Consider the following 12,068-nt stretch of genomic DNA (forward strand, 5'->3'; position numbering starts at 1 on the left):
CAAAAGGGAGATCAAAATATAAAAAAGAATATTTGGTTGAAATAAACCATTACAAATCTCAGTATTATTTATGAGGTATTTTTTATCTCCTCTTTGGAAAAAATCCATTACTGATATTCTGTTTAAAATGCTTCAACAGCGACACCTGCAGGACGGGAGGAGAAAGGGCAGTGTGTGAAGTGGTGGGGGAGGCGCAATTGGTGGAGGTGGAGTGGGGGACAGAGGAGGACGGGTGCCTGCTGTCCTCCGCACGGTGGGATCTCTTACATTGGACTTAGTGTATGTCATTTTTTTTTCATGCTAATCGGTGATTGGCCATGACACGTAAAATGACGCTCCAAGGGAGGCTGTCCTCTCTAACCAATCAACAACCAGAATGCAATATTGACATCACGTTGGTCCAATGATAGTTTCCAGATGTCATCTTCAATTCTCTCCACTGTGAGGCAGAGTAGCAGCAGTAGACAGCTCCTTGCGTTAGCCAATGCAACAGCTGGCTTGTTGTAGCAGCCTTCATACATCCATGGAAGGACTGTCAAGGACTGTTGTTAAGCTAATGGGAGAAATTATCTGGATTGTGCAGCGTAGCAGCAGTATGACGCTGCCGGGGAGGCTGGAGAGAGAAACAAGCAGGAGAGTTAGCTTGTTTATCATTGTTGCTAATGAAATCAGACTGGTTAAGCAGGAGCCATAAAGTTCTTGTTAACTAACATACAAGATGACCAACAGCCACAAATGGACGTTATGACATGAATACTTCATCTCCATGATAGAAAGAAGAAGACGTCAGATAACGTGAGTCAGATACAGCTTCTCTCTCTCTGTCTCTATGGTCGCTAATTTCATCTCTGATGGTTAAATGTCTCTGTGTGGCTTTTTTGTGTTTTTTATCTCCTTAACAAGAATGCAGCAGAGATCATATAACGTGTTGTGGGTAGTTTGCTTGTTGAAGTTACAGTGAGCTGTCTTTTTAATTGAGTGGTTGTTCAGTCACCTGTTGATGTTGTATGATTAGTGTGCAGGAGGTCTGGCTGCTTGCTTCTGACAGTTTCTTTAGTTCGTTTTTAAGCTGAGCCATATATTGAGTAATAAGCTTAAAGTAACCAGATTAACAAGTGTTAACTAGTGGTGTAACGGATTGTAGTTGATCCGTGATCCATACGGATCGCCCCCTATGATCTCAGTTAAGACAAAGTAAACAAAAAGCTGTAAGTACAAGTCATGAGCAGACAGCGTGTCGCTAACAGGGATTTTGAAGAGCAACGATTAAACCAGCATCTAACGGGTCCGATGTGACATTTGAGTTATGTTTACCTGCTGTTTAATGTGCTGCAGCTGAGCAGCTAATTAGCATTTAGCTGCTAACTGAAGTTAACGGTGAATGTTTGTCATCATCAAGTTTTGATGATGTGGACAGAAGCTGTGTCATTCACTGTTTAAAAGAGGAAGGTTTCGTGCCTCATATTGCAATAACTGAGCATTGAATATTTTATATATTTTATTTTATTTAAACATTGGACATCTTAAATGTTGTTTTCATTTAAGACCATGGGCAAAAGTTTCTTGCTGTAAGTGTGTTACAGAATAAATGGAAAACAAAGTTTTATTTGTCCCCACCTGTATCACATTATAAGCTTTGTGCTACTTTATATATTTCTGTATACTAAGAAAATACATAGGAAACAAGTGTAAATCATGTGATATGTGATATGATTAGAACATAGATTTGTTTTCACAACAGAACAATACTATGAATTTGAATTTCACTGAATTTCAGACATTATTTATATGCTAAATGTCTGTAAAGAAGCAGCCTTTTCACCACTCAAGCAAATTGTTTTATTGGCATATAAAATCCCCCCCCACCCCTCCGATTTCATCAGGTGGGACAATGATATAGTTTGATGCGGTTTGTTGTAAGATTCCATGTTGGTTTTCCTCCGGTCCTCTCCAATTTTTTGAGTCACCAGCCACCACTGAACTATAACTATATATAACGATATATAACGATATATAACGATAACTATAACCATAGTTATAGTTATCGTAGCTTTCTAGAACGATTTTCAAACCACTTGATGAACTTAGGACTGCCAGAGCACCTAGCTAGCTGACGTTATGGGCTGGTATAGCATTAGCTTAATGACGGATTAGTGACTGTGCTGTACTATGTCAATTTGCAGACAGTGAAGAGAAAGTCCAAGGGTATCTCTTCTTTCTTTAAGAAGAAAAGTTGTACAGGGGAGACGCAGCCAAGCAGCAACAGAGGGTAAATGTTAGTAAGGATGCAGTCGAAGATGATGATAACACCATTGAGAAAGCCAATGAACAGACAGAGGAAGTGAGAGAGCATGACAGAAAGGAGGCAGAACAGGACAGCCATGAACAGGCACAGGCAGCATCGGTGATAGAGCACAGTGAAGAACAACAGATAGCAGCATTGCACAAAAGTGCGGAATAGACAGCGACAACAGTCACAGAGGATGACAATCGAGCAAGGCAGGACTCAGCTAGAGCTCTTCAACCCATTCCTGGACCAACAGGTGAAGTTGTGACGGTGTGCCCTTGAGAAGGAAATGGACAGCTAGAGAGTAACATTATCTGGATAAGTGTATGGTTAAAGCATGTCTACACTGAGTTATGGGCCATGACGTAATCACATAAATCCCTCTGATACATGTTTATTGGTAGCTGAGTTTGAAAGTCTGAACAGAATAGTCGATAGGCCGATACTACAAATGTAATTGGTAATTCCTATGGATAGGGGCTAGCTACTCATGATATTATTGTTGTTGTTGTTGTTGTTGTTCTTGTTATTATTTTAAAATCAGAATAACTGGTTTTGCCTCTTATTTCATCCTAGATATATCCCATTCAAGAGCAAAGGGGCCCAGACATCCACATCTTAAGTTTTTCCATCAGACCCTTTAGGAGAATAGAAGACGGGGCTTCATGAACGAGTGGTACATAAATGGCTGGAATACTCTCAGAGTAAAGACTCTGCCTACTGCTATGCCTTCGGCACTTCTGTCTCCCCTCCTCAGGTGATTCGGTGTTTACATCTGAAGAGGGGTTCAAAAATTGGAAAAAAGTAACTTATAAAGACGGGGGATTTGTAGGCCATGCCAAATCAGAATCACATACTAATGATATGTTAGCATGGGGTAGAATATGGAAAGTCGACTGCAAGTAAACACTCTCTCTCAGCCTCCTTAAATGCAGAATATAATGAAGTAGTGAGGGAAAATAGAGAGTACATTAAAACTGTTGGAAAAACACTGCCCTATGCATTAACATAGCACAGAGAGCACATAAAGAAGCAGAAGGTCAGAATAAAGGAAATTTCCTCTCTATTATTGAACTGCCAGTCAAGCATGATGACGGAGTCAAAAGAAAAATGACAAGTCAAAGAAATGCAACGTAGCTTGGGTATAATACACAAAACGAAATAATGGATTGCCTGGCTGAAATGGTCCGCGATGAAGTTGCACAAAGTGAGGCTTTCAGCATTATGGTCGACGAGACCACAGACATTAGAGAGAAGGAACAGATGTCCATTATAATTTGATACTATTACAATGGATCAATATGTGAAAGTACCCTCACCTTTGAAGCAGCAGAGTGCCTGGATGCTGCAGCGCTTTCACAGAAAATTGTAAAAATAATGCAGAGGTATGGCCTTGACTACAGAAACACCTAGTAAGCCAAGCATACGATGGCACCTCTGTCATGAGTGGAAAGAACACAGGTGTGCAAGCATGCATTAAATCAGAGGCCCCATTAGCTTTTTATGTTCCCTGCAATGTACATTGCTTGGATTTAGTATTAAATGACAGTGTGAAATGCATTCCTTAAGCCTATTGTTTCTTTTGTCTTTTGCAGAAACTGTATGTTTTTGTGTCAGGGTCATATGTGCACTACAGGAGGCTAGAGGTACAGAGAGAGATGTTTCAGGTGGCTGATAGAGACACAGTGGGCATGTAGGTACAATGCTTGCAAGAGAGTGAGGGAAAGACTGCCAGCCATCATATGTCTACTGAGAGAAATAGTGTCAGAGCTGTAGAGGCAAGAGGTCTATTAGCCCAAATAGATCTCAAGTTTGTTGGCATCCTTGTAACATTCACCAATGTTTTTGATAAGATCTCAGATACTTTACAGTCCTCACAACTCAATTTGGGCACGGCTGTTACCCTTGTTGATTCTCTTGTCAACACATTGAATAGTTATAGAGAGGGCTCTCTCTTTAATGAGATTTAGGACAACTGTGACCCTTGCCGAGCAATGCAACATCGATGTTGCACCTCCAGGCCATCCAGGGCATCAGGTCACACAAAGCTCTAGGCTTGAAGGGTATTACATTTCCACTCCAGCAGTTCAGAGACAGGTCAATACAGATAAGGAGTAATTTCAGGCAGGTTCATTCATTCCAGTTGTTGATGTGTTTCTCTCTAAGGTGAAGAGAAGATTTTCTAAAGAAAATTGTGTCATAATGCAAGGGATACAAGCCTTAAATCCCTGCAGTCCCACATTTTCTGAGAAAAATGTTGTGTTTCCATTTGCCTCACAATACAACAGCAGCACTGAGGATCTAGAATATGAAATCCCTCAGCTTAAGTGAATTATTAATAGGAAGCAAACCAGAGGCTTGGAAACACCAACCAGTCTTCCTTGAATCATACAGGGAGGTGTTCCACGAGATGATTAAACTTTGCAAAATTGCACCTGCATTACCTGTGAGTACTGTGACTGTGAGCGCAGTTTTTCTGTGCTAAAGTTAATCAAGACTGTCTTGAAAAATACAATGAGTGACGAGCAATTGAGCAATTTGAGGGTGTTAAGTGTAGAGTCAAGAAGGACCAGGGCCATAAATCTTTGATTTTGTGGATGTGTTTGCCAAAAGACACAGCAACAGGCAAATAAAGCTGTATTGAAAAGAATGTAACCTAATAAAGCAGGGATATGAATAGGTTGTGAGTAGGATATAGTATAATGTACATTGTCCCTGATAATGCTTTTTTGTTTTGTTTTTAATTTTTGGAAAGACGAATAAAGCTGTATTGAAAATATTTGAAGGCCTTCAAACTTGAGTAGGCTCGTTCACAGTCATTTTAAGGAAAACGACAACTAGCCTATTTAAATAACAATGAATGGCCTAACATATGTATATACAGATACATAAAACATTAAAATGGGATTGTTGTGGAACTCAAAATGTTGACTGTACTGGTAGTAGTCTACGCACATCAGATAATTAGTAACATTAACTGTAAAATAAGAAACCAAAGTATATCAGTATGCAGTTCCTTAACTCTCGTATTGACATTGTTTTCGACTAGCCTACATACTACAACAGCATAATAGAATTCCTGAAATTCAATTATGGCTTTTGGTTTCGGTGTGCCACCCCAAGGTTTTCAGTGGCCCCATCTGGCCACACCTATGAAAAATTTCTGGGGGCACCACTGTTCACAAACAACAAATAAAATGTAGAATTTGCCAATTTGCACGTTCATACAGTGAAAACACATCACGGCAGACGGTGAGATAGGCTGCACTTAATGTAGGCCAACACATAACCACACAAACTCACATCTCCCTTTAGACTATCAGTGGCAAGAAGAGGCAAGGCAACACTGGCACTAGTCAAACAAGGAGTTTGTCTCTCTTAGTGTCTCCTGCGCACAAGAAAAGAAAAAAAAACCTGTGTATAACAAATAGGCTGATCTAAGAGCAGCATCAGGGGGATTTGGTGAATAGAGAGGGGTTGTAGGGAGGGGGGGGTGAAATTCACCCACGTCGTTATCCCTCCAGAATGTATACCTCCCCTCCTCTTCGCTCCGTGCTATCGCTATGACGATCAGGAGAGCAGGAGGGGGGAAGAGAGGAGGCAAGAGGCAGTGCGAGAGGGGGAGGAAAAGGGGGGAGAGAAGATGAAGGCTCTCAGAAGTCAGATAAGAGAGCGCAGACAATCCCTCTACTCATCCCACTTGTTTTTAATATCAAGAGGGAATATATCATAAGCTGTGTTGTCTTGGCTACACTAGAGATAGTCTTTGAGTTAGCAGGATCTATTAGGAGGCATCTGTGTTCATTTGGGAGCCGGGAGGAGATGACGGCAAAAGAGGGAGAGAGGAGAGTAGGAAAAAGAGGAGGAGTGAGCTCTGGTTTAGTCTGACGCTATTGTTTCAACATCGGTAATTCTATGTTTTCTATGGACGTGCAAGGTTCATATACAGTATACGCACTTGTATGTTGCATCAGTGAGTAGTGAGGGAGAGGTAGAAAGAGAATCGTATGGGTGTTATGAAACAAATCAAGAGAATGTGCTTTGATATTCATGTCTCTGTGGGTCTGATGGTGATATAACACATGTTCTAAATTTTTCATACCAGATGAAACGCAGTATGTAGGCTACATACCAAAGCATTGAACCAGCACTACTTTGAAAACAGTAATGCTAGCTCCCATTCTTGGAAAAAAAAAAAACAGGCAGAACATCAGTTTGTTTCCATGGCAAAAACTCCACTGTCTTCACTTTTTTTTTTTTTTGTTTTTGGTTTTTTTGGTTTTTTGGATCCTGTCCTCTCTCACACCTCAGCTTTATAAACCATAAGCCATTCTCTTTGTTTGGTTTCATTGTTATGAGTTTTTCCTGCAGGGTCCCTCAGATTGAGAGACATTTGAAAGCAGTTGAAGACATTGATTTCAGCTGTATCTGGAAACAAATAACGCTGGTGCTTCACAGTGTATGTGTTGACATTATGGGGGAAAAAACAAAAGAACAGCTGCAAAAGCAAGGAAAGCAAGGTTGTTTCTTTGTATCAGCTGTACCTTAATGCAAATGCTTGCTGTTCTTGTAATTTCATACAGAGTAGAATTATAATATACTGTAAGGCCAAAACAATCCATTCACCAGACAAGGACATCAATATCAAATTATACTGCAAAACCCTGTCTTACAATGAATGCCAGCATTCTCATATGTCATCTTTCTACACACAGAGTTGAGGTATTGTAAGGCAGTGAACTTTGGCGTTGGACATATATCATGATAAGCAGAATCGCCTGATATTCACATAATTCCAAGCAATACCGGGCTGGGATAAAAGTCTGCGGATATTTTTTGACACTATGTGACTTCGTATATACTCGCTCAGTAAGTTCTATTAGATCTTCCAGGATATCCTTTATACAAGATTGTACCATACCATTTCATCGCACTGCATACCTGACGATATGAAGAGCTGCAGGTCCATCAGTATGTTTAAAACCAAATTAAAAAGTCTGCTAAAAGCGATTCAGCGCTGTAACCACTGACTCTACATTTTATCTCATGGTCTTCTCATGAATGCAAATAATCTTGCTTTTAATTTGATAAGCTTACCTTAGTCATTTCTAGTTGACACTGTGGGTGTATGTGATGTGCTGTTGTGTGTAGGTTTGTATTTTGTATTATGTATCCTGTGTTTTTTTTTTTTTTGCTTTGTACTGTTTGTTATTGTTCTGTTATATGTTTTAATTGTGACCTGTCGAAGGGACAGCAGATGAAAATTAGCTATAAGCTAACTCTGGTACAATACATCAAATGGTTTAACACTGTACATGGTCCCAATAAATAAATAAGACAAAAAAAACAAAACAGTCAGGTGCCCAAATGAACATTGAAACAGGTTTTGCTTGCTGTAATCATTCCTGCTCTTCATACTGACCATTAAAAGGTCCCCTTCAAATATACTTTCAATGTAAGTGATGGGGGGGACAATATCCATAGTCCTCATTTTTAGCAAAAATGCATCTAAAAGTTTATCTGAAGATAATATTAGGCTTCAGCAGTCTGAGTTTGTCAGTTTAATGTTACAGCATTTAGCATAATAGTGTGCTTCCAACATTGTGTGGTAAAAGTTTGGGGAAGTCCCTTTCCTGTTTCAACATGACAATGCCCCTGTGCACAAAGTAAGGTCCATAAAATACATACTTTTCTTTATAGAGTTTGGTGCACAAGAACTTCACTGGCCCTCACAGAGCAATGACCTCAACCCCAATGAACACCTTTGGAATAAATTGGAATAAATTGAAACATTGATTTATCACCCAACATTAGTGACCTAACTAATGTTCTTGTCGCTCTATGGGAGCAAATACCTGCAAGCAGTTTACAAAGTCTGGGGGGAAGCCTTCCTAAAAGAGTAGCGGCTGTCATATTTATGTAAAGGAGACATGTCATACACATTTCCAGATCTATATTTTTATTCTTAGCTCTGCTGAAATATCTTTGCATGTTTTTTTTTTCTTTTTCCAAACATCTTTTTATTAAGATTTTCCAGTTTTTTAACAAGTGAGCATAGGAAAAAATAGCACGACAGCACAGCATAGTAACTAGCTGTATTGTCCATCTGTAATGTCCATGTCACAGCTTTTCTGCAATATACATATTGTCAGCTCAGAATCATAAGAGCACAGCAAGAGAAAGAAAAAGATTATATAAAACCCCACCCTAGGAAGTCATAGACAGAAGTACATCGATAAAGTAAGGAGAGAATAGACAATAATTATAATAATAAAGATAAAATAAATGAGGCAAGATGGAGCACTAACAACTACGTTAGTATTGTAGGAGTCAGCAGAGGTGCCGAGGGTGTAGAGTGTCAGAGTAAAGGTATACTTTCAGTTTCAGTCTAATTTGCAGTTATGAAAGAACGCCAAAAAGGGTTCTGAGTAACCGTTCTTCTCTAGTTTAAGACATGCCATTATGTCCTGTAGCCACCGGGAAAGGGTGGGCAGGGCAGCATCCCTCCACTTAAAGATGCGGACTTGGCAGAAATAGAATATAATATGCATACATATGTTTTAATTAGTGTATAATCATCTTAAATATATAGTATATAGCAAAGCTTTATGCTCCACTCCTCCTCTAAAGATTCCAGTTATGTCACTGTTGCTTTAAAGTGCAATAGCCAGCGGTTCTATGGTTAAATTAAATAGTTGCTGGGGAAGTAGAAGTAACTTTACAAACGTAACATTTTTACATACATTCACCTCAGGTTTTGCAACTTTGACTATGTTTAACATAGACATCCAACATTATAACAGTATATAAATGACAGAAAATCACAAAAAGCATGTTATGTCCTGATTTAAGAATTTAAGAATGATGGATGTTTTACAATCACATACGGATCGGTGTAGTGAATTCAAGTGTCGACATACTTTTTCCAGTTCTTTCAGTAGAGATTAGGTCCAAACAGACTGCTGTTGTCGGGCAACAGAACAAGCAATGTGAGTTTTCAGCATTTCAGCTTTACAAGCCACCCATCTGCACATCATATCACCTCTAGCTCCCTGTCATGACACAATCTACTTCTGCTTGTAAAGCTCAATAAAATTCGGAATTTCAATTTACCTCCTCCTACATGTGGAGCAGATCAGGTGAAGAAGGTGTGGGCAGTGTCAGCGTCCAAAGATTCAGCTCTGTCTCTGCAGAGCGTACAGAACAACAATGATGCTCGCAGACATGAGACAAAAAAAAGTGTATTTGGAGTTTTAGAATATTGAATGTGGATTAAATATCAAGCTGTGTCTTCATTTGCACATTTTATTGAGTGTACTGCAACACAAAATCTTGATATTGGTCTCATGCCTGTGGCAATGTTTTGCCCAGCTTACCTTTTTATGGTTTCTCATGGTTTTACTATCCTGCTGTTCTGCTTTTGTTTAGTTTTTTTTTTCTTACTCTTATTTATTGCCTAATCCGTTTTCATTGTTCTTTTGTTTTCATTTTATTTCGCAGTCATGTTGTGCTGCCACTCTGCACTTATTTTGATATTTATGTTGTTGTTTATCACTGTGTTGAGTGTTTTTGTTTGCCTGGACATACTTTTTTTTTTTATCTCTCCCCCCTTCCCACTCAGCAGCAAAATCACTCCTCCAAGGTTATGCTTGTAAATAAGAATTTGTTCTCCACTGACCTACATGCATAAATAAAGGAGGTTTGTGATTCTGTATGCTGCCGAATTCTTCTCCGAGTTGTCCTTGGGATTCAAAGCTGGCGAAGACAAGAGCCATATCACTCTCAGAGGAGGAAACAACAATGCAAAACTGAAAATTTTACAAAAAAAAAAAAGGTCTCATTTGTTATATTTGGCAAATACTTTCACCCACAGCTCGAACAGCAGTGCAAAACATTCAAGCCAATGGGCCTTTTGTGTTACTGTATCAGTTAGAGCCCAAGAGATGTGTTCCATTAGAAGCGGGCCATATGTTACTTTCTGATGGAGGTTTGTTTTTCTCCGAATTCACAGATGAAGATATACATCCCTAGAGATGCTGAGCTTGTTTGTGTATCTGTGTGTGTGAGGGAGAGAGAAAGAGAGTCAAAGAATGAGAATATATGGCAGAGGTTCACCACAGCTGCAGTGTTTACCCATGCCGGGCACAGGGGAGGGTCACCCAGAGCAGAACAGAGCGTATGCCAATGTACCACAGCTGTGGCCATCTGCACGGCAAAGTGGGTTTCTCCCTGGGAACAAGCCACTGTGCTTGCCCATATGGGACATGGAATATCTATGTCAACCATGCATGACCACATTGTGTCTTGGATTAACTACACAAGTGGGTCCCTTGGGTGCACATCAGCAGTCTGAAGCGATGACGATGATGATGCATCACCTCATTTCTTGACCTGCTTATTCTAAGGTTGCTCAAAATTTTTCTTATTGTCAACAATTCTCACGAAAAGACCAAAGCCAACAATATCTCTTTCTCGCTAGATTTGGAGACTTTCAAGACCCCTTTAGTGACTTTTTCAAAAATTTCCACTGCAAATCTAGCAACTTTTTGGGCACATTGACCTTAACTTGAGAGGAGTCACCAATATTTCTCAGTGAATGAGCTCTACTGGGGCCGTGGCTCTCTGGACTAACTGCTTGATTTCACCGGGCACAGCTGCGTCCCGATATTGTTGACTTGCTCAGATTTTGTTGATTTCTGTAAGTAAGCTACGTAGTTAAATGGTTTCTTTTTTTGTCTGTTTTAATTGTGTTTATTGTTGATATACAATCAGGAGTCTGCACAGGATGTTTTATTTTGAAAACTGAACTTCAGCCAAACCAGCCTCTACTTCAAAAACACAGTCAAACTAGCCCCCATGTTGTTTTGCGGTATGTGTATATACTAGGCATTACGGTAAGAACGTGTGTCAGTGTGATGCGTTACGTGTGTTACATGTCTGAGTAATGGGAATCACTAGAGAGTGTACTGGTTTGTCAGCTGTTTGCCCTAAACCTGAAATATTCAAGTGGCAGTAAAGAGTGATTATTTTTGTATTGCTGTCTTGAGGTTTTTGTTTTTCAGCAGACACTCTTGAATCACACTGAAGTAACTGCTGAGTGCATTTTTAAGTATTAATACGCTCCACGTAGGCGTATTGCTAACTTTTAACCACTGTGCTTCCTTGTGAACACCAGGCCTTTTTTCCAGTATGTGCTTATTAGCTTTTAACATTGCTGTCTTGTTTGTTTCACACTGAAAATTTTGTTTTCAAAAAATGTACATAATTGAAATAATCCAGTACACATTTTTTGTCTTTTTTTTTTTTTTTTTTTTTTTTTTAACATCTATACATCTTTTATTTTTTTACTCTGATGTATTTCAGTTTAACTTTGAATTCACAATACATGAATGTTCCCCTGTTTGCTTGTTGTCATGCGGGTGAACAGGAATACGAGGCAACAGAGAAATGTAGACAACCAGGGCAGACTGGAGTGGGACAGCTCAATAATTTATTGCTGAAGAGTGAGGACAAGAATGAAAAGGGATTTAAGGGCACAAACAGCAATGCCAGCTGTCTTCCCGGGCTTGTTCCAGGTCCTCAGTGTTCATGTCTAGGCACTGTTCATGGAGCCACTTTTCCCATTAGTCACACTGGATCTATAAAATAACAAGGTGGAAATCTCAAAGATGATTCTCAGGGTACTCTCACAAATTTAGACCTGTCAGTATTTTTCAACAAATGTTGCCCACTATGTAACTACAGTATCTGTTTTCATATCATTTTTATGAATATTAACAAT

General features: G+C 39.5%; 1 long non-coding RNA gene across 1 annotated transcript; it reads left to right on the forward strand.

Annotated features, from left to right (window-relative positions):
* Nucleotides 1–499: 499 nt before the first annotated feature.
* Nucleotides 500–5,212, forward strand: LOC122999930. Its single transcript, XR_006407856.1, has 3 exons — nt 500–795; nt 2,184–2,543; nt 2,864–5,212. It is a non-coding gene; the product is annotated as an uncharacterized LOC122999930 (long non-coding RNA).
* Nucleotides 5,213–12,068: the final 6,856 nt, after the last annotated feature.

This window comes from Thunnus albacares, chromosome 16 (genome assembly GCF_914725855.1).
Source record: "Thunnus albacares chromosome 16, fThuAlb1.1, whole genome shotgun sequence".
Lineage (NCBI taxonomy): Eukaryota > Metazoa > Chordata > Actinopteri > Scombriformes > Scombridae > Thunnus > Thunnus albacares.